Source organism: Erpetoichthys calabaricus, chromosome 9 (assembly GCF_900747795.2).
Source record: "Erpetoichthys calabaricus chromosome 9, fErpCal1.3, whole genome shotgun sequence".
Lineage (NCBI taxonomy): Eukaryota > Metazoa > Chordata > Cladistia > Polypteriformes > Polypteridae > Erpetoichthys > Erpetoichthys calabaricus.
Window position 1 is genome coordinate 164382807 of NC_041402.2, and position 23798 is coordinate 164406604.

Consider the following 23798-nt stretch of genomic DNA (forward strand, 5'->3'; position numbering starts at 1 on the left):
AGGTGAAATTTGTTTTATATTTCAGTTAATACAGTTGTAAGATTTTTGCATAAATATGTGACTAAAACACTGACAGGAATGTTAGAATCAAGACTTTCTTATTCTGCTGAAGAAAGAATCGATTGGGAGATCGGTCAGGAGAAGAAATATTGTTAGAAGTCAGGCAAGGTTTGTTAATCAAAAATCAAGGTTGATCTTTTGAGAAGGGTAAAGTACGGTTGCGTCTTGCTTAATGACGGCATATGGTTCTGTTCAGTGCATCATTAAGAGTGTTGATGTCTTTGTGTGTAATGTAATTTTTGCCATGCTGACTTTGGATACAAGGCACCATGTCTGCATTGCTCCATTCCATGCGCAGTTCAGAGAAAACTTAACCACATTCCAGCAGCCCCCAGGGATGTGCTTTTGTATCATTTTGCCGATGATGCATTAAGTATAGACTTGACCTGATGTAACCTAGCCTAAGCTAACCTAACCTAACATGAGCATAATGCATACATCACATAAATGAATATTTATTGAAATACAGTAATAATAAATTAATAACAATATTAATACTATAATATGACCACTTACAATGGCATTTTGATTCTATTCGATTTCATTTATTATATCTCCATGGAAGTGATGTTATTAGTTGGGACTTTGTTAAAATCAGAAGATTCAAAGCACAGGGTCTTAACCAGTAGTGTTAAATAAAAAGTGCACATGTAGTAATTGAGGTTTCTATTCACAAACCCGGATAACTGTGAAGTTATTGAGCTGATCTATATACTTGCTAATCTGTGACATCACAGGTTGTGCCCTCTGGTTGTCCTACATAGTAATGTGGCTAGCAACAGTACATAATCAAACCCACAATAGGGACACTCACAGGATAAAGAAATGGCGTTGTGTATAATATGTTAAAATTTGTCTTTACAGAAATGTCTTAAAAAACTGTTATCACAATAAGATTCATCAACTTTCAAAACCCTTGAACCAAAAAGTCCAAGAGAAAGATGAAAAACAAATCAGTAGAAATTTAGAACAAAATCAAACTATTTCATTTCCAATGTGTACCTTGTCAAATAATATGACGTTTTCAAAATTGGGACAATTAGTCAAAATGCTTACCGTGTCACATTAACTGAGTTTGCAGTACATCAAGCCATCCCATTCACAAGGATCTCTGTTTACAAGTTAATGACATAATTGGTCTTGTTCTTTGCAGAGTGGCGATACTATATGGGAGAACACTTACTGCAACCACAAAGAAATTTTAAACAGGCTGAGGCATAATTAATTTGTTTTGAGCGGAGCCTTTTGTTTCAGAAGATGGCATGCCAGATGGATGCACAGGAGGCACTTTATGGTCTTATTTAAAGTATGTGTAGCACAGTCATGTTGACGCTAACAACTCATTGTATCCTGAGGACTGTTACATTATTGACGAGTTATTTCATTTTGAACAACGAATTGATCCAGCTGTGGATCACTAGTCCCCATTCACACTAATTCACACTAATCATTCCAGGCCAGTCTAGATAATCTACAGATTATGGAGGTGTAAGAAATGTATGGACATGTTATTTATTTGTTTTATGATCATATCGATGAATACATATGATGGGAGTGTAGATTTGATGTGTTGGCACTGTTACAGTGTGGAGACTTTATATGTTTCTTGTGCTTGAGACATTTGTTAATTTTTTCTCCAAGTTCAAAGTAAACTTTTGAATCATGTAGAGCAGGGGTGTCAAACTCCAGGCCTGGAGGGCCGCAGTGGCTGCAGGTTTTCATTCTAACCATCTTCTTCTTTCGTGACCAATTTTCACTGCTAATTAACTCCTTTTCCCTTCATTTTAATAGCCCTGTTTTTAAGGATTCAGTCCTCTGAATTGATTCGTTTCTTCATGAACTGGCAGCCAAACAGAAATGAGATGTGAAACGACCCAACAGATGAGCAGCTAAACTGGGATTTGAAACGCCAACCAATTTCACTCCAACCAATCCATTAATGAGAAGCTTATTCTTGCTGTTAATTAAGCCCATTATTTAATTCCATGGCTTGTTGCTGCTCTCATTCTGCCACAGCAGACATTTCCAAAACTGTTGATTTTCTGTTCATCAAAATGTTTTGGTGACCTGAGAGATCAACCTTACCGAGACCTTCACTGTTCTTTATTTTCAGATACTGTGTGATGGGCACAGGTGAGCTGATCATGTGGCGGCTCCTTTTGTTTCTCGTTATTCTTTGGCTGCTAATTATAAAAAGAGACAACTAAGGGGCCTGAGTCAAGTTAATTAAAATTAAAGCAAAAGAAGTTAATTAGCAGCAAACACTGGTCAATAATGAAGAAGATGGTTAGAATGAAAACCTGCAGCCACTGCGAGCTTGGAGTTTGACACCTGTGATGTAGAGGTATATTTTTTATTTGGAATATATTATTAGTTTTGAAAGATGTTTTTATTTATTAACATTATGGTTTGTTTAATTTGCTCTATCTATCTATGCAAAGACATGCTCAGTTATATTTCAAGGTCACCATACATACTCATTTACTAGAGCAGGCTGTAATTATACATTATTTTAATGAATATCCAGGCAACTAGGAAAACATTTTCTTGAAACAGTACCAGGTGATTGCAGTATATGAGACACAGTGAAAATAAACAAAAGTACAAAACACTTAAGGGAATTTGTGATAATTCGGGTGACTTTTACTACGGAAAAAAAAACTTTATAAGGCACCAATCAATATTGTTGTTTAAAGCCGTCCAATTTATACTGTCTCAATTAATCACTAGTCACCCTTCACACTAATCATTTGAGGCAATCCTAGCTAATCTACAGATTATGTAGGTGTAAGAAAAAGCCAAAAGATTCAAATCAATGATTTGTGCAAGATATCATCATCCCACAACCCCCACATCCAAAATTGAACAAATAAACACATAATGTAGCATTCTGTAAAATGGCCCATATTATATCAAAAAGTTGTTAACAGTATAAAAAATTAAATAGTGCAAATATGAAGTTAATTTTGTGACTAAAAAGTATACCAAACAATATTCTACACTTTTGCTTATATGATTTGATACACCTAAAGTGTTGCAACCCTGGAAACACTGAAAGCTGTGGTGGAAAGGCTAATGGTCCCAAAATTGGATGCCATCATGAAAAATCCCTTCTAACCCCTGAAGGAGGTGCTGTCCTGGAGCACGTTTAGCCACAGCCTCATTCCTCCACCATGGTGTGCTAAGAAGCACCTCTTGGGGGGTGCTTTTCTGCCTGCTTCTATCACACAATTCAGTGCTTTCTGCCAGCACACCAAACTAAATGATGTAACTCTTTTAAGTTCATTTTGCAATTAATGCACCGCATGCATTTATTAATTGAATGATTGATTGTATTATTTGTCCTGTGAGTCTTTATCTTTGTTTTTATGTTTCTTCTGCTGTATGCATCTAAATTTTCCCTCAGGATTAGTAATGTTTATCTAATCTAATGTTCTGATTTTAACTTATACAGGTATTTAGGCAAAGTGTGATGAATTGCACATAATCAGGAAATCAAGCAAATTTTTAACTGTGGAAGATTCACATACAGCTAAGTGCACTAGCGCTTAAGGGTGTGGATTGTAGCTTCCTATAATTAATCCAAAGACACTTCATAATTTTCAAAATAGCATGTACTCTTCATTAACCTGCTAAAAAACTACAGTAGTCAGTAAGATGGCATCCACACTTCCACCTAGCTAGAAATATTAAACAAGTAAAGCATGGAACAGAGCCCAGGATCCAATCCAAAGTGGGCATGTTGGTGATCTATCATGGCGGTTGCTTACAGAATTCTTCTAATACTCTCTGTACTTAATTAAGTTAAAGAAGACATTTTTGTTTTTGTATCACCAATTTGTTAGGCTGAAGTACAAAGTGAATTCTGATTGGTGACAAACGCAGGTGTTAGTAATTGGGAAGGCAATAAGAAAGACTGTGGTCTAAAGAAACAGCAAGACATCTAATTAGGCCTAAAGAAGCAGTCTGAAAGGGCTAAATGACCTTTTCACTGTCACTATTGTTCCCATATCTTTGAAGGGTAGATGTCAGATGTTACTGCTTGAATACTTCTAAGATTCCAGATATCCATGGCTGTCACATAACAAGCAAATGTGTCATGTCAAAGAGGAGATACTGGCAGACTGGTCCACCTTAATTAGCACAACATAGCTTGCTAACAACAAATTTGGTGTATGCAAGAATAAAGAGTCATTTTAAAATATCATAATTAAGACTTTCATTGACTTAAATGTTAATGTTTAAAAAGAATTATGGTTGGATTAGGAAAGTAGTTTTTAATTTGGATTTTATCCCTTTTCACATTTATATTTTTTACTACAAAGCATATTTATTAATCATTCATTCATTAATCCATTCATTTTCTGTACTCACGCAGATTAAAACAAGTCTGTGGCCAGCTAGTTCCAGCAGCATTGAGTACAGGGCATTATTCAGTTCAGGAGGACTGATTATTTTAGAAATGAAAGTGGAAAAAGATCTCAGCTTCCAGTGTGTATGATGTTTGTGTGCGGTCCACATAACCTTTCCCAGTCCCTCAAGTTTCCTACACCAGTATGTGTGGATTTGGTTTCCCGATGCCTCAAAATTCATCCATTGTAAATGGAAGTGGGTTTGTTTGCTGCCATTATAATAATTATAATCTTCTTGGCTTCCAGCATGATACTGATTTTCCTATTTGGGTCTTCTAATTAAAGGTTTTAAGAACCTGCTACTGAGAGGGCAAAGCTTAAACTAGTAATGAAAGATCAGTCTTTTGAATCCCCAAAGAGATCTTTTAAGATTTACATGAAACTCCCTACAGCCAGGTAACAGAGAGTTAAAGAGAAGTCCAAGTCTACTACTTCAGTGTTATTCCAATATGAAACCTAGATTGTTATGGCAGAAATTGTGTCTGTTCACAAGAAAACAATAGAAACTGGATAAGCAAAAATATAGCGTAAATATGAGTAAATTAACATCACACTCTCAAATCTGGTTAACCAGACTCTGGGTCATGGCAAGTCTGGAGTCCACTCCAGTGGCATTGGTTGCAAGGCGTTCATTACACAACCCATTCTGGCATAGAACCAAATACCACAAATTTGGAGTGACCAATTACCATAACCTACACATATTTAAGGATGTGGCAGAAAAACCCATATAAGTATAAGGAGTAGGAGCAATCTTCACACAGAGTATGCCCAAGTACAGGAGTCAAATACAGGGATGGGATCTCTGAGACATCAGCACAATCCATAGCACCACCATATTTCTCTTTAGTTATACTAATATAAAAATTAAAGGAACACTGTGAAAACACATCAGATCTCAATGGGAAAAAAAAAATCATGCTGGATATGTACGTATACTGATATGGACTACCTGTGCAACCTCTTTACAGAGGTCCAGGTATCGCCTCATGCTACCAGTAGTGACACTGACCGTAGCCAAATGCAGAACTAGTGAAAAAACAGATGAGGAGCGAAAAATGTCAGTGGCCTCCACCTGTTAAACCATTCACTCCTGTTTTGGGGGTCGTCTCATTGTTGCCCCTCTAGTGCACCTCTTGTTCATTTCATTAACACCAAAGCAGCTGAAGCTGATTAACAACCCCCTCTGCTACTAAACTGACCAGATCAATAGCCCAGAAGTTTCACTGACTTGATGCTATACTCTGATTAAATCATGTTCCTTTAATTTTTTGAGCAGTGTATAAAAACTACTTTAAAGAGCCAGAACACATATTACTGGTGTAAAATATTAAGAATAATGTTTAAAATGAGCAGTGAAGCACAGGGAAGACAAAGCTACTCTTAATCTTTGTGGAATTTTGTCGTATATAAGCTGAGAAAAAGGATACTCTCCTGAATCAGCAAAGGGACCACTACGGTTGTAAATGGGGATCTAATTTTATGAGTGGACACCTTTGACCACTGTTTTTTTCATGATAGGGTCCTAGGGTGACACTCGTCCACATTTATTGTCTTTATTATGTAGACCTTTAAACCTTAAAAAATGCCTCATACTCTTACCACACTGTCAGGTACTGCAGTTGAGCACTCGCCCCTTCCTTTGACAACTGTAGCCCCAGGCAATTAGTTAGCATACCAGAAGAGGCAGGAAAGACGTTGCACATTATTTGAGGTATTATAGATAGTTTTAATGCTCAAATATTATAACTAGTGCCATAAAGAAAAAGCAAATAGAACATGGCTTTGCAAGCAATACAACATGGCAGTGATAGTTGTGTAGTTTCAGGCAATTTATAAACTTGTAGTTACAATCGACTCTCTTCTAAGCCAGTTAATTCTTTGCATAGGGCCAGGAAGACATATGGCTGCCAAGAGAGACTTGATCTTTTCCTCAATGAATGGATAAATGGCCGAGAGAGGGTCTGCAGTAAGCAAGGCTCCACTTATTGTGGCTCCATAGCTCCTGTCACACCTTCTGGACACTTCCATTTGCCAATGAAACAGCACAGGCACAACCCACCCTCCACTTCAACTTCCTTGTTCAGTTGTGCTCTGTTCATGTCCTAGCCACCTGTATTCCCTCAGGCTAGCTGGCCAGAATTTCTGAGATTTTAGCAATACTAGTTCTAAAGTATTATTTTTTTCTAAGTACATATTTTTTATCATACTATTGTTACGTCATCTTCATGACAACCATCAAATACAGTATGTTCATAGTTAAATAATTTAAATAATCAGTGAACTGAGAGAGAGTCCCCAAATGAGAGAGAAAAATGAAATATGAAATTGATTTAAAACCAAAAAACAGACAAAGGTCAACATTTAAACAGCAAAATTGTGAAACCAAAACTGAAAATCTAAAAGCAGTCAAAGTTTAAAATCTTGTAATTCTTAAATTGATCTGATTTCTTTAGAAAATAACAGCAAAGATTTTCTTTTTTTCATTTTGAAGCACAGAAGACTTACAGTTTTTTACCTCAGTCCTTTTATAAAATGATGTTGATTCGGTCACAAATTGAGATGTGCACAGTGCTTCCTAAGCTGTATCAATAGCATTCCACGCAACCAGCCAAATGACCTGGAAAAATGTGACGCAACCATATGCAACATTCAAAAGAAAACTAAAAGCAAAATTAAGATCTTGTTAACAAAACTCTGCTCAAATATGAAAGTAACCTGCAGATAAATATGAAAGTAATTTTAATCTGTCAATACTAAAAAAGATATGATAGATCTATGAGGACTGGCATTTATTGCTGGAAGTTTTTTTTTCGGTTTCAATCATTCAGTATTGATGTATAGTTGAGGCAAATGGTGAAATAAAAGTTTAAGTAGGAAAAGGAGATAAAGAGTCTTTTGGAAACCACAAACAAATATTTAGGCAACTAAACAGTAGTCAGGTTCCAGGAAGATAAAGGAAGCATTAATGACAAAACCAAAACACTAACCAAAAGTCAAAGTTGAAAGACATGACCAAATAAGGTCATACTGTAACTATAATGATAAATGCGTAACTAACAACTATCATGGGGCCACTGTAATGACATCTAAAGGTCATGAACCACTTGACCTATATTAACATAAATAGCATAGTGACATCATGAAAAATATAGTAAGAATGTTTGTGTCCATAGAAAATCACACTGCAAAAAATGCATATGCAAAAACTAGACAAAAAACTTTAAATGGGAGTTGTTTCGCTTTTATTTAACAGAAACATCTGCCAATGGGGTAAGCAATATTTACTTAATTTACTAATTAAATTATAATTAAAATTCATTAATTTCTTAAAGTAAGCTAAATAATCATAAATAAAATGCTTCTTGATAAGTCAATAATTCTTACAATAAGGAAAACAAGATTTAATGTCACAATATCAATATTTTTTCACTTGCTTAGATTTCACTTTTTGCAGTGCATCAAACAAAATGACAGCATAATGATGTAAGCAAAATAACAAGAGAAAATAATAAGCATAAAAGAGACAAAACAATAAAGTATCTAATAAAATAGAAAGAATAAATATACAGTAATTTAAGAGTGTGTAAATAACACAATAATCCCATACAGTATAGACTTTACCCATGTAATTGAGTGCAGATTACGCTGTTTGGCTGAAAGATTTAATCTAAAATTATTTTGTTCCTGTCTGTAAGGACTCTGAGAGTCGGGTAAGTATCCTTGTCTTTATTTCTTAAGACTCAAGAGGTTATGCTCTCTTGCCTGAGAGAAGAAGGGCATTTCTCCTTAAAGCCTCAAGTAAAATTTAGTGCATTTTTAATACACAGTAACCAAACTCATGCAGGAATTAACTCTTTGAGGGCTGAATATTTTTTCCAAAAAACACCGTTTCTGAAAAGCAGTGGTTTCACACAGAAATCAACATAAAACGTCTGTTTCTGCATGCTGCGGCTGCCAGTTTGCTAAGAATATGCGGCAGGCTAGCTGCCAGGCTGTCTTTGTGTGGCTGGGTCAAAGTGCCTTGCAATCTGGTTTCTATCTCTTATCATTGTTAAGTGGCACTCCTCCCTGGTGAACATTGTCAGTGCGACGATTAGCTGGGGACCAGTCAACTGAAGCTGGAACCTCACATTCGTTTTCAATCACTTGTTTCAAAATCTGAGTCCGACAAGTCATAGTCCAGTTCAGAGATAATAGGCAGAACGTCGTCCACAGAGTATTTTGTTTTAAGCATTCGCTTTGATCTCTCACTAGATGTCAGTGCCATTTTTGCCATTGTTTGTGCCTTGCTACTCACGCGGGTGCAGGAAATCTTGGTCAAACCAATGAATCTAACTTTCCTTCTAGCCACGAGAGTCAATTTAAAACATAACGGTTGGCTTTGTCACAGTTTACAGTCGATTACCATTGTCAAGTCGACATCAGCCCTGAAAAAGTTAAAATATGAGTGCTGGGGGTAGTTTGAGCAGAGTGTCCTTTGTTTGATTTTATACTGTATGCTTTTTAGGTGTTATCTTAGTATTTTATTAGCCCTTTTACTATTTTTAGAATGTTGGAGGACGTGTGAGAACATGAGTGACTAAGCTGACTGGAGAAGAGCAACCAGCTTGATTCCCGAAATGAGGAAAAACTGAAGGAGCTGTTTAAGCAAATGGAGATGCAGGTTTCAAAGTTTCAAATTTATTGTCATGTACAAATAACAATGAATCTTAATTATTAGCAATGAAATTCTTGGATCAGAATCCACTCAGATTGCAATAATACATTAATTAATACATTAATAAAAAAGTAAAAATAATAAAAGTAAGAATAAAATAGTATAGTAAATTGCATAGTAAAATATTAAATGTCTGTGGAGTAAGGGAGTGTAATGCGTGTATATGTACATTTCAGTTTCTGTACAGAAGGTAAGTCTAAAAGTGACTGGTGTTTTTAAAATGACTGTTGTCAAAGAGCTCAGTATTCAGCAGTTCAATAGCCTGATTGCTTGAGGGTAGAAACTGTCCCAGGATGCACCTGTACTGCCTGCCAGACGACAGGAGAGTGAAGAATCTGTGACTGGCATGGCTGAAATCAGAGAGGATCTGCTGTGTCCTCCTCCTGCAGTGCTATCAGTAGAGGTCCTGGATTAAGTGGTGACATGATTAAAGTGTTTAAAATAATGAGTACAGCGGATCAAGGCTGCTACTTAGTTCAACAAGAACATGGTGGCACACTTGGAAACTTAAGGGTATGTTTTCCTTCACACTGAGAACCATAGACACATGAAATAAGTTACTGAGTAGTGTGGTAGACAATGGCACTTTTGGGACATTCAAAACTCAACTTGATGTTGTTTTGGAGAAATTAGGTGTTTAGAATCGGCAAGCTTTCCTGGGCTCAATGGCCTGTTCTTGTCAAACTTTTTCTAATGTTCTAAAGTGTTCCAATGTTTACAACCTTAAGACCCTTCATCACTTTCAGAGATTGTCTCTGGTAGTGCAGGGTTTCCCATGTTGTATTCCTAATCAAACGTAATAGTTTTAAGCATTTAACAATTTGTAGTAGCTGACACTGAAGTTAATTCTGGAAGTGCGTGATGAATTGTGAAGATTATGCAAGCTTCCTGTGAAATAATTTTGCTGCCACTGTAGAATTTGCTCTTCCTTATATTCTGGTTTTATAGGCAGATTCCACTGATTTAGTCACTATATAGAGGGAATGTTGTTGTGTAAAGTAGAAAATATAAAGTTCCTAAAAGAATAAGGGAGGAGGACCTCTCTTGATAAAACTCTTTCAGGCTGAATAAGTGAAAGCTAAAAGTGATCACATCATCTGTAATCATTAACTGACCACCTTGGCTTGCATTTCTATTGTCTTGATGGACATGCCCTAGAATGAACTATGTTAATTAATACTTTTTTGCTTTATATAGCACTTTTCTCACTACTCAAAGCGCTTAGCAATTGTAGGTTAAGGGCCTTGCTCAAGGGCCCAACAAAGCAGAGTCCCTTTTGGCATTTTACGGGATGTGGACCGGCAACCTTCCAATTGCCAGTGCAGATCCCTAGCCTCAGAGCCACCACTCCACCTATGTTACGCCTATGTTACTGAATACGTCTCGGTAAATCATATTATGTTGACGGAAAATACAAAAGAGCCAACCTTAAGGAGGATGGGAGAACATTATTTTTTGATTTTGATTTGGTATACTTTGTTAATCCCCAAGGAGAAATTGTCTTTTCACATGACCTTTGGGGGTCAGAGTGCAGGGTCAGGCATTGTAAACTGACCCGGAGAAATTTTCAGGTTAAAGTCCTTGCTCAAGGGTTCAACAGCATAGGATCCCTTCTGGCAGTAACAGGATTTGAACATTCAATCTTACAGATCCCAGTGCAGATCTTTAGCGACCGAGCCAACACTCCATTGATCCTTTTATTTATTTTTAAATCATCCAGTTGAACCAATTAAAAGTTACAGCTTTGGGAGCAAGATACCAGTGAGCATAGGCTGGGATGCCAGTCCATCGCAAGGCATTTTCATGCACACACTGACACCTTCGTACATTTGGGACAATTTAGAATCATGTATGTCTATGGGAGATTGTACAGACCCCATCCACATAATGTAAACTGGTTAGTATCGGACTGAAAGCCTCTCCTATATGCACATTACGCTGAAAATCAAACAGTACACATGAAGACTAATCCTCTGCTATTAAAGTACATTGAATAAAAAGGCAGTAAATATTGTGGCACTGAATAAAAGCAATCAAACCAACTGGGCAAAAGTTGCCAAGCCCACGGCCCAGTGATCCTTGGCAAGCAAAGGAAAGGAAGTGGTGGGGGGTGTCAATTTGAATATAAATCAATATTCTTAGTAAACAAGCTTCACGGTTTAAAGCGGCAACAAAAGCATTTTTTTAAAACATAACCTGAATAATTAATGAGTTCAGCTCCACGGCATTCAGTTCTTTACATAATATTATGCATATTTTATAGGGCATTTTAATTTGCTCCTTTCCAAGCCGTGTGTTTTGCATTTCTCTGCCTCTGTTGAGAACACATAAGATTAATGGAAACATTGACTCTCTTATTAAAAACTAATGGGCCTAACATCTTTTTTTGGATATTACTTTGAACTTTAGGGACTCCTTCTATTCAGAATGCTGAACTGTCTTTTATCAGTACGCCGGGTTTATCATAAAAACAATGCTTATTACAAAGGTTTAATAAAAGATGATAAGTGGCAGGGCACCCAGCCAGAAATGTGTGCTGTCGTGATTCTCCAACCTGCCTGCCTCCCCCAATCCGAGACGCTTCCTATTGTTTCTGGTGTAAGTGGGAGGCTTTTTTTTATAAGCCTCATTAAAATAAAAGGAGCTGACTATACAGTCTATTAATTTGCTGCTAATTAACCTTAATTATTTAAACTGTTGACATAGAATGTTTAAGACCTGCAATAAAAATTAAATTAGAAGGCCTGGAAATATTATGACTTTTTTTGTGGTCTTCAATTTAGACTGTCATTGGTAAAATATGCCCTATTGTCTTCAAGATTAAAATTATAGATAGACTGAAAATGTCCGGGTGAGCTAACTCTCTGAGTCTTGACATATTCATATTGCTATACAGTTTGCTATTTAATAGTTCCTGTCAAAGTATTACAAATTAAAAATGACAATACTTTATACATATTTGTCAAAGAAATTATAGATTTGAATATGTCAAACAATTAAAATAAAGAATGGCTTCTAATACGGGGCAGAGCTTAGCGCAGTGCTCTCACAGGTCCAGCAGATGTACCTGGAATGTCGGCCTGGTCCGTGTCACCAGTTTTAATGTTCTTCTCATGTCTATGTGGGCTTTCCCTTGGGTTCTCTGCTTTTCCATTCCTCATTTTAAAAATGGTTGGAGACTAATTTGTGCAGAGGAAGGTTTAGGGTTCTCCATGATTGGCCCCTGCATTGCTTCTAATGCTGCCAGGACCTCTCATGATCTTGTATTCGATTTACTTGGTGTAGGACATTTGTAAAGTATCAGATAACTTTTTAATTTTTTTTACATTTTTTAAATCCACCTGACACATGTCAAAAGAAATTCTATTAATTTTTTTTTATCTTTCACTCCAGTTTTCCTTCAAATAGAGAGCCATAGACACATGGAATAAGTTACCAAGTAATATGGTAAAAGTAGGACTTTTGGGACCTTCAAAACTCAACTTGATGTTATTGTGGAGGAATTAAGTGGATAGGACTGGTGGACCCTGATGGATGGAATGGCCTGCCTGTTCTCATCTAAATCCTTCTAATGTTCTAACGTCCCAAACGTGTGGAGGTTAGGGTATTTGTGGAGGTTAGAGAGGTTAGGGTATTTGGTGACACCACAGAGGTAGAAATAAGGGTACTTATGAATCATTTATGTGCCGCAGCAATGCATCATTTTAGAAAACACTTAATTGGCTAACTGTAAAAACAGTGTAATGGAGGATATGGCGAGTCAGGAGAGGTGTTTGGGGTGGTGGTTCTCAGATAGGAAGTCAAAATATTGAAAGCACAGTAGAGGACAACAGACAACAGCAATATATTCCCCTGAGTTGAAAACAGGTAGCACACTTTTATGGATTGTCCAGTTGGCCTTCCTGCAGGGCTGCTTGGGAGTTGTAGTTTGAGCACAATAGCCTATCAGGGACCTCCAGAGCTGCTGGGGGAGCACTAGAGATGTAGCCTCACTGTTTCTTATAGTATTCTGTCTGACCTGGAAGTGCTTCTGGGTCTGTAAAGAAAGAAATTATATAATAAAGGCACTTGTTTTGTTTCTGTTTTGTTCTAGGATGGGGTGAATGAGAGTTCACCAAAACTATTGCAACAGCCGAAAATTGCTGTTTTTCACTTTTCAGTCTGCCAAATGTGTTATTTTTTATGTTTATAATGTTATTACTGCGGTGGGTTGGCACCCTGCCCAGGATTGGTTCCTGCCTTGTGCCCTGTGTTGGCTGGGATTGGCTCCAGCAGACCCCCGTGACCCTGTATTTGGATTCAGCGGGTTGGAAAATGGATGGATGGATGGATAATGTTATTATTTGCCTTTTATCAACACAAACAACCAATGAAAAAACCAGTTATTTAGACCTGTTTTAATTATTAATGTTATCCCACTTTAAATACTGTATGGAACCATACCCAGTTATCAGTGTGGTAGCACAGTAGGAGACCAAGGTTCATGTCTTGGGTCGTCCTCGTGTGGAGTTTGCATGTTCTCTCCATGTTCACCAGTTGCACTCCTCTGGGTGCTCCGGTTTCCTCCCACAGTCCGAAGGCATGCAGATTAGGTGGAGTGGTGACACTAAATGGGCCGTGCTTTGTGTTTGGTGTGTGGGTGTGTTTGCTCTATGATAGACTGGTGCCCTGTCCAGGTTGTGTAGCGCCGAATAGATTGTAGAAAACTCATAACATCAAATTTGACCGTTAGCAATGCTAAACTCACAGAGACAAGCCTTTTGGAAAATGGAGGCTATTGTATTGAGCATAGTCAGGCACATAGTGAAAGTAATCTCCACTCAAATGGTAACGGTGATCAACAATCACTTCAGCACCAGCAAAAATAAGCCTTATGTAATTTTAAACTTTTTATATACTTTAACATATAAATTATAGTTCTTCTTCTTCTTCTTTCAGCTGTTCCCGTTAGGGTTTGCCACAGTGGATCATCTTTTTCCACATCTTCCTGTCCTCTACATCTTGCTCTGTTACACCCACCACCTGCATGTCTTCTCTCAACACATCCGTAAACCTTCTCTTAGGCCTTCTTCTTTTCCTCTTGCCTGTCAGCTCTATCCTTAGCATCCTTTTCCCAATATACTCAGCATCTCTCCTCTGCACATGTCCAAACCAACACAATCTCGCCTCTCTGACTTTGTCTCCCAACCATCCACCCTGAGCTGACCCTCTAATGTAATCATGACTAATCCTGTCAATCCTCGTCAAGCCCAATGCAAATCTTAGCATCTTTAACTCTGCCACCTCCAGCTCTGTCTCCTGCTTTCTGGTCAGTGCCACCGTCTCCAACCCATATAACATAGCTGGTCTCACTACTGTCCTGTAGACCTTCCCATTCACTTTTGCTGATACCCGTCTGTCACAAATTACTCCTGACACTCTTCTTTCTCTTTGTCACCTCTCTTCCACAATCCCCATTACTCTGTACTGTTGATCCCAAGTATTTAAACTCATCCACCTTCGCCAACTCTACTCCCTGCATCCTCACCATTCCTCTGACCTCCCTCTCATTCACACACATGTATTCTGTCTTGTTCCTACTGACGTTCATTCCTCTCCTCTCTTGAGCATACCTCCACAACCTGCTCCCTACTATTGCTACAGGTCACAATGTCATCAGCAAACATCATAGTCCATGGGGAATTTGCCAAATAAATATGTGGACAACTTTACAAAATTATAGTTATACATAATAAACTTGAAATCCCACAACTATATTTTAAATGTCATCTCATTATTAGAAATAAAATCCAGTTTCAAAACAAACAAACAAATATGAAAAGTCCAAGTAGATGAATATGTTTTAAGGCTACTACATTTATTCCATATGTTTGGTGGGATGAACTCCACAGTCAATGTGACCAACAAGAATAGTAATAATGGCAGCACTAGTAGTTATTGTCATGTGTAAAAAGTACAATGAAATACTTATTTACAGGTAAAACCAATATGCAACAAATCACCACTCTCTGCTTCACATAAAGAGTTGTGGGAATCTGAAACAAACTATTTAGTTGTGCAGTTCAAGTTGAAACCAGGATAGCTTTTAAAAAGTATGTAAGTGAGATATGGGTGCAACTTTGCCATTAGTGACAGCTCAGTTTCTTATGGTTGTTTATGGAGCAGTGCTGTCATAAGGGCAATCAAAAGTGCATTTCCCAGGATCGATAGAGAAAAGTGTTTGTTTAGACGCCATCCATTTAGTCTGTGTATGATCTGAGGACACAGTGATGACCGAGGCTTCTGGGGCTTAGTGGGGATATGTCTTCTTCGCTGTCACATCAGCTGCCGATTTTGTTTTCTTCCCCTCCCCAGTCATCTGGATTGGACTCTTACCTTAACCATTATAACCATTAGGTACTTAAAAAGTGTACCAGCTAATAGTATTTTAAACTATGCTTAGGGAGTCATCCATTTGTGTTACTGAATGTGTGTATATATGTATTTTATTAATTATAATCTTTTTTTAATAAAAATATAATTCTTTACTGCGGTGGGTTGGCACCCTGCCCGGGAATGGTTCCTGCCTTGTGCCCTGTGTTGGCTGGGATTGGCTCCAGCAGACCCCCTTGACCCTGTGTTTGGATTCAGCGGGTTGGAAAATGGATGGATGGATAATTCTTTATTTGAGCTACACTTTCTGTATGAAAATGTGCTACATAAATAAATATTTCTGTTGTTCTTCTTGTAGTGTGGTGGAGAAACATGCCAAAAATACTGTTTTCCAGTTATGGCTCACAAAAAGCCAAAAACTCACCAGGCAGAATTGTCAGAAACCATTCCTGAATGACACCCATTTATCACAGGACACACTGACTTGCACTCACTCACCCACTTGTCACTTACCTGCTTATTTGTATAGTGAGAAGTCAAGCAAAATGACATGCTTTATTGGCTAACTAAAAAGATTACAATATGCAAGCTTTCGAGGCAACTCGGGCCCCTTCTTCAGACAAGCCTGAGTTGCCTTGAAAGCTTGCATATCGTAATATTTTTAGTTAGCCAATAAAACGTGTCATTTTGCTTGACTTCTCACTACATTCATAATGGCTAGCACGGTACAACACCCTAGTACCTGCTTATTTGCCAACTTATTTTGTTTTTTTATTTGCTTACTAACTCGCTGACTTATTTACTCATTCACTCACTCGTTTACTCGCTTATTCCATTCTTATTTGTTTATTTGCTCACTAAACAACAATTTAAATGTTTACTTACTCAATGACTGACTCACTTGTTAACTTAGGCCAGGGATATATAATACAGTGGAACCTCGGTTTGTGAGTAACTTGGTTTACGAGTGTTTTGCAAGACGAGCTAAAATTTTTAATAAATTTTGACTTGATAAATGAGCGAGGTCTTGCAATACGAGTAGTATGTATATGCTTTGTCTGCTGTGCGTCATGTGATCACAACTGAGCTGATGGTTCTTCTCTCTCTCTCTCTCTCACTGTGGGATTGTGGGCAATCGTCTCCTATTCTCTGTTTGAGTCGGCGTGCCTCATTCATATAGTCAACATCCGTATGAGCGTATACTGTTTACTACAGCATTGTGACTCTGTGTGTGTGTGTGTGTGTGTGTGTTTGTGTGTGTGCTGTGATGTGCGAGTCCCCGTCTTGCACCCCAAAACACGAAGCTGAGTCTCAGTACTTTAGCAACACCAGCTTTATTCAGCTTGAAACAACAACAGCGCGGTTATTTATTGTAGTGGGATCTGCCACTCTCCTAGACACAGACACAGCAGTCAGGTAGAGTTGTGGCCAAGTAATACTGTGCCCTGCACATTTATAATGTTCCTTGTTCCTTGTATCACCCATCGGCAGCAGGCGCTTATAGCATGTCCGTGATCTTTTCGGATTTGCTTTTACGGTGAACTGCTACAGAGCTGGGAGACTGCGATCGCTTTGGGACGCTCTTCCGTGTGTCGTCCCGTTGGGTGCAATCCCATAAGAGTTTAGAAACTCACTCACGCCAGCCATGATTCTTTTCAAAGGTAAAGGGCAGGTTAATTTGTTTTATGTATTTTTACTTTATATTTTGTATTAATCATTTTTATATGAATAGTTTTGGGTTGTGGAACGAATCATCTGAGTTTCCATTATTTCTTATGAGGAAATTCACTTTGATATATGAGTGCTTTGGACTGCGAGCATGTTTCCGGAACGAATTATGCTTGCAAACTGAGGTTCCACTGTACTTAACACTACATGACACGTGAGATTGAGCACACTGATGCTACATACCCAGTGTACTGACTATACTTGTGCACGTACTTTAAGTAAATCTGGAGGATTCCACCAAGTGGCAGAGCGAGAAATCATCACAGTAAGAAAACAACGTCCGGTTTTGCAATGTTGTGAGTTGAGGGAGGAAAGATGTCAAAAACAAGAAAATCTTTGCATTCTAATGCTGTTTGTGAAGGTGCAAAAAAAAAAAATAAGAAAAAAGATGGCAACAGCAACACAGAATGTCGAGATAGTGTGTGAAACCTTTAAATGTGTTGCGTCATTACAATGGGGAATAAGTGACACTTGTGTTGCCTATGTGAGAAATAGATGTAGAAAAGCGCCACAAAGACATCTGCATGTCAGCACTTAAGTTTGAGGGTTTGCTTCACCGCATCAAAGCATTCATCAAACATCGAAGCATGCAGATTGATCCCATTGGAGGTGCAAGCCTGCCATCACATCTTGATAGTAAACAACCATGCTGATGTCATGTACCAAAACACACATGCCACCCATATTATTGCTGGTACTGCAACTCACGCTGTCAAGGGGTTCAGAAGATGTGTCAAAAGAATGCTTGGAATCCATGGCAGCCATGATGCATGTGTAAGCATTCTGTGTGTGAAGTATAAGCCAATGTCATATTCTGCGACTTCTAGTCACTGGGTTTATCAGACTTGCCTACTGCTGTTGCTGATCTCGTCACCAGATAGTGTCAATTTAAACAATTGAAAATCTGTGGGCATGTCACACCAAGTGCTGGCCTTCCAGCATAACCAAACTTGCTCGTTTTTGTGACGGTCAATATTATGCTGCCTGATGGAGCCAGTGCTGTACAAATGGTTAACAGGTATGCTGAGTTTAGCCTTAATCTCTGACATTTTTGCTCTTTTTTGCCATTCTGTAAAGCCCCAGAAATCAGACTGGCAACAACATCAACACCTTTTTGATTGTGAGGTCCAAAACAGCTACGTTTCTTATTTCTTCTCACTGCATTATATTCATTGTACTTCCGGATGCTATGCCACTTGAGATTTTCCAAGCATGTAAGTTCCAAAACTGCCCACTAGAGGAAGAAATTCCATCAAGTGAACAAAATGGCTAGTAACACAGAGGGTCTTGTCGTTTTAAAGCAAAATATTTATTTCACAAAAAGCTCTGTTACAGCAGTAGGCTCCGTATACCACAAAAGGCATGCAATACCTGCAACAGGAAAGTCCAAAAACAATCAAGGGTCAAGACAGAATCCAAAGAATGGTCAAAAAACAGAACAATAATAGTCAACAATCCAGAATAAAATCACAAAAGCACAGACAGACTTGAGAACTCTCACCACTCCCGAGATGAACCGCCAGGAACTGTGGGAAACTCTCACCAATACTGGGCTGAGGGTAGGTGATGGGCAAGTTGTTCTGTCTCTTGGGGGACCCCCCACAAACCACAAGTCACATAGCAAAGTCATTGACACATACAAAACAAAATAGAAAGAAATTGCAAATATACATAAAAAATGTAATACAAGCAAAAGAATCAAAAATGAACAAAGAAGACATAATGCAAAGATTTGAACTCTAGCCAGGAGAGGAGCTCTGGTTGAAATATAGCATAGGATGAACATTCATTGGTGGTTAGTTCTCATACACACAAGCCCACCCCAATGGCTAATGACAAATTCAAACAGGAGTGAGTCACAGACTAGTCGGAAGTGAGTCACTGGGTATGTCACGTTACACAACTGTCTTGACGGGAACACACAACCTCCGACTCGGTAAGATTACGTAAATTAAGTCTATGACCGAAAATTGCCGGAAGAAACATTAAATGTGACATGGCCTTTACTTACTGATTTGCTCATTTATTCACACACACACATTCACTGCTCACACATGCTGAAATTACCAGTCGACTTAACCTGAGTGTTTCTGGGTTGTGGAAAATACCTGAGCACTTGAAGAAAAAGGCCAGTCAGACATGAGGAGAATATGAAGGCAACACACAGACCAGGCCTGACATCTGAACTCTCGTATCTGCAGCTGTGAGGTCACAGTGCTAAATACTGTTGTTGCCAATATACAAGTGATTCAAATTAGATATCTTATATATAAACGTCTATGCGTGGAAGTGTGTGTGTGTCTGTCTGTCTGGCCCAGAAGTGAGAGGTGGAGTCGAGGTAAGGGCTTCACCTCTGAGGATCAGAAACTCACCTAGCTGCTAATATACAAGCGAGGCCAGCATGTCGGAAAAAACGAAACCTCAGAAGAAAGAGACTTTCGCTTAGCTGCTAATCCACAAGTGAGGCAAGCACGTCTGCAAAATGGTATCCCTTTTACTATTCCTCCCGCCGCTTATAAACAAGAGAGGCAAGCACATTGGCAAAACGAAACCTCCTAGGAGAGAGATGCCCAGAGTAGTACCTTTCGATTACCTAACATCTCTACATTTCAATTTTTTTTTGGAAAAGTCCCGATAGTTTTCATTCCACAGGATCAGTTTCTAATGTTGTACTTACATTTATTTTTTTGGCTGATGCCTTTATCCAAAGCTACTTATAACATCTGTGATACAATTGCTTCCATTTCTTTTGGTTTTCTAATTGGAGCACAGGGCAGCAAGTGACTTGCTCATGGTCACATGGTGTCAGTAGTGGGATTTAAACCCTCAACCTCAGGATTTGAAGTCCAAAGCCTTAACCACTACACCATACCACCTGCTTGTCTGCATGTCTACCTACCTAACTGGTGCCATGTTTTAATGTGGAGTCAAAATAGGTGTAAACAGGTTCTGCTGTACACAACATTTAAAAGAGACCATTTGTTTTCGTACAGCATGCATTGGGGTGGGCAGGGATGAAGTGCTTTGATGGATTTGATTAAAATTGTCAGTTCACACATCTTTACGGCCAATGACAAAAGCCATTACTGCAAGCCAGTACACTATCTGTCGTCCAAAGATACATGACACTATCTGCACCATTAAGAAATAAACCAAAGGAGACAATTTCCCATAAATAGCCTGCCCTCAATTACCTTTCAACAAAGTTACTGTGAGCAATTAGTTGCAATATGCTGGTGCATTCCCGTTTATCTTTAAAAGCTTGACAATGGCCTTCTGATGAAGGAGTCCCTCATGCAAGGTAATTAAAAATCCCATTAGGTTCAAATGTAGCCATTAACGGCTTACAGGATAGCATAATATTTAGTGTCCCATTGGTTGTAACAGCAACGAAGTGGCTAAAACATTTAGTAGCATAGTGGCCGGTGCCCATAACTCTGCTGGGAAAGTGCCTTAAATTCATTTCACTCGTGCATAAAAACCCATTTGACACCAGTGATGGAGGATTAGGCAAAGAGAATGAAGGACTGACCTTTCATAATGACTGCAGTGAAAGGGTAATAGCAGCACTATAAATACAGAGCAAACTCTTATTTACGAGGGCCCTTTAATCTTAATGAGTGCCATCTCTAAAGCTATCTAAAATATTTGTTGTGGTACATGAGATAATGACAGTCATCAAAGGCAAGAAAATAAAAAATAACTGAGGTGATCTTAATATCTGATTATATGTTGGGATTTTTTTTGTCTAAATAATGTATAGGTGCTCTGACACCTAATATTATAATCACTACTCTAATTTAAAGTAATAAGAGTGAATTTCCCAGCATTTAACTCCATCAGAAGGCCTTCAAAGAAGCAGAAAGGACCACATTTATTTTACTTGGTTAGTTTTATGGAGTCTCTGGACATTGATGGTGGGTTTCATCAGCTGCTCCTTGGACTGAAAAAGTGCACTGCAAGAGGTCCTTCAGCATACAATAAGTAGCTGTATCTCTTAACATTTTGTAATTAGCCACCCAGTCAAAGTGACTTGTTCAAGCCTTCAGTTTGAGAAGGGCACTCCTAAAGCTGCAAAATCACAGTCCTGTTTACACACTGTGTGTCTTGTACTCCAAGAGGCTTTAATTTCACTGTGGACAGAGAGATGAGGTTTTTTCTTTCTTTTATTAACTTTTCTCAGGTCATGTAGTCTTTTAACTGCAAAAGATAAACTATAAAACATTACTGTATATGCGTCACAGTGGCGCAGTGGGTAGCGCTGCTGCCTCACAGTTAGGAGACCCAGGTTTGCTTCTCGGGTCCTCCCTGCGTGGAGTTTGCATGTTCTCCCCGTGTCTGCATGGGTTTCCTCCAGGTGCTCCGGTTTCCTACCACAGTCCAAAGACATGCAGGTTAGCTGGATTGGTGATCCTAAATTGTCCCTGGTGTGTGGGTGTGTGTGTGTGTGTGTGTGTGTGAGTGTGTGTGTGTGTGTGCGCGCACGCCCTGCGGTGGGCTGGTGCCCTGCCCAGGGTTTGTTTCCTGCCTTGCACCCTGTGTTGGTTGGGATTTGCTCCAGCAGACCCCTGTAATTAGGATATAGCGGGTTGGATAATGGATGGATGGATGGATTACTGTATATACTCAAGTATAAGTCAGGTCTTGAAACCTGAAAAATCAATAATAAAATCAGACCCCGACTTATACGCCTGTTCAAAAATGCAACACTTACATTTTTTACACTTCTTATCTCCTCCAATCTCGCACCAGTTTCTCAGACGCATCGAATTTTGTTGCAGCAGCACAGTTACCAATTTCTTTCGCTACTTCAACGACGTTTAATTTAAAACCAGCTTCATATTTTCTTCTCATTGAACGCTAAGGGATGCTCTTGCGATAAAGGTATATGAGGGTGTGACATACAAAAAAACAAATCAGTGCAAATGTTGCTTCGGAATATTTTAGTTATTACCATGTGGTCACGTAGGCACAATATATAGAAAAAAATGGCAGTGTGCTCTGTTGTTACTCTCTCAGGTCGGCATTAGCATATCACAATCTCTTGGATCAATAGCGTGAGTTTTCCGCAATCAACTTATACGACTGACATTATAAAATACCAGAAATTATACAGTAAAATCAAGTCCCGACTTATCCGTGGGAAAATGTATCCTCAAGTATATATGGTAAAATATTAATAAATTCTTTACATTTCTCACCACTCAAAGTGCTTTACATAGTGAGTTGGGAGTCATTTCAACCACTACTTAATGGGCAGCATCCACCTGGATGTTGTGACAGCAGCCATTTTGCATCAGTAGGCTCACCACACATTAGCTGTTAGTGTTAATGTTGGTGAAGGGGTGAGAAATATTTAGCCATTTAGAGACAGGGGATGTTTCGGGGGCAGAATGATTAGGCTGTCATGGGCAATTTAACCAGGACATTGGGATATACCCTGGTCTTTACAAATGATGACCAGGAATCTTTCATGACCACAGAGAGTCAGAACCTCGATTGTACAGTATGTGTCATCTGAAGGCTAGCGCCATTTTTACAACACAGTGTCCCTGTCACTGCATTGTGGCATTGGGATCCACATTCAGACCACAGGTAGGCACCCCCTGCTGGCCACACCAACACCTCTTCCAGCAACAACCCAAGCTTTTCCTGATTGGTTTCCCATTCAAGTACTGGCTGGGCCCTAACATGCTTAGCTTCAGATGGACGACCTGTTATGTCATGCAGGTGGTATGGCTACAGGCTACAAAGGAACAAGTTGATTAATTCTTCATGGCTCTTCTCTCACAGTTCACTTTATTATGCACTTTTATTTAGATGTGCAATCCTCTAGTACAGAAGTTAAATAGGACTGAATAAATTGCTTTATATGGTCTTTTTGATCTGTTTTAGAAATCCAGTGTATTGTTCAAAGGTCCACATATGCGATTTACTGTAAAAGAAGTTGTTAATACATGTTTCTCCTTCTTTGTGATGATAACCCAGTCCTGAAAACCTCTTTGTAAGGTGAATTTAACACAAAACCTCCATTAATAACTATAATTAAGTAAAAGAACAGTCAAGCAGGAGGTAACGTATGTCAGGAATAGTAAAGGGGAATTACTACTAAGGAGGTGAGTAATGACTTGGAAATTGTAGAGCGAGAAGTGCTGCTTAGATTAAATAGGCTGGAACCTAAGAAATAACCAGAACCAGGTAACATTTATCCTTCAGTGCTTCTGGGGCTCAGGGAGTGCATATGTAAACCCTTGAGTTTTAGAAAGTCACTGCACACTTGCTCCAAAAAATTGACTTTGAATCCCATCATGCTCACTGCCCTTATGAAAGTTGCATGTTCCCTCTCATCTGTTTGGGTTCTTCCAGGTAATGCACAGTAGATGTAGATGTGGATTGCTCCTGTGTGGATGTGTACCCTGAGATTTACTGACCCTTCTACGCAGAATTGGCCCCCTGATACCAGGCTTGGCTCTGGCAGTGGGTGGCACATGGTGACAAATTGTTAA

At 38.8% G+C, this 23798-nt stretch overlaps 1 protein-coding gene across 3 annotated transcripts in view; it reads right to left on the reverse strand.

The window, feature by feature from the left end:
* Positions 1–23798, reverse strand: part of b3gat1b (beta-1,3-glucuronyltransferase 1 (glucuronosyltransferase P) b) — a 226906-nt gene that overhangs the window by 54185 nt on the left and 148923 nt on the right. The window lies entirely within an intron of this gene.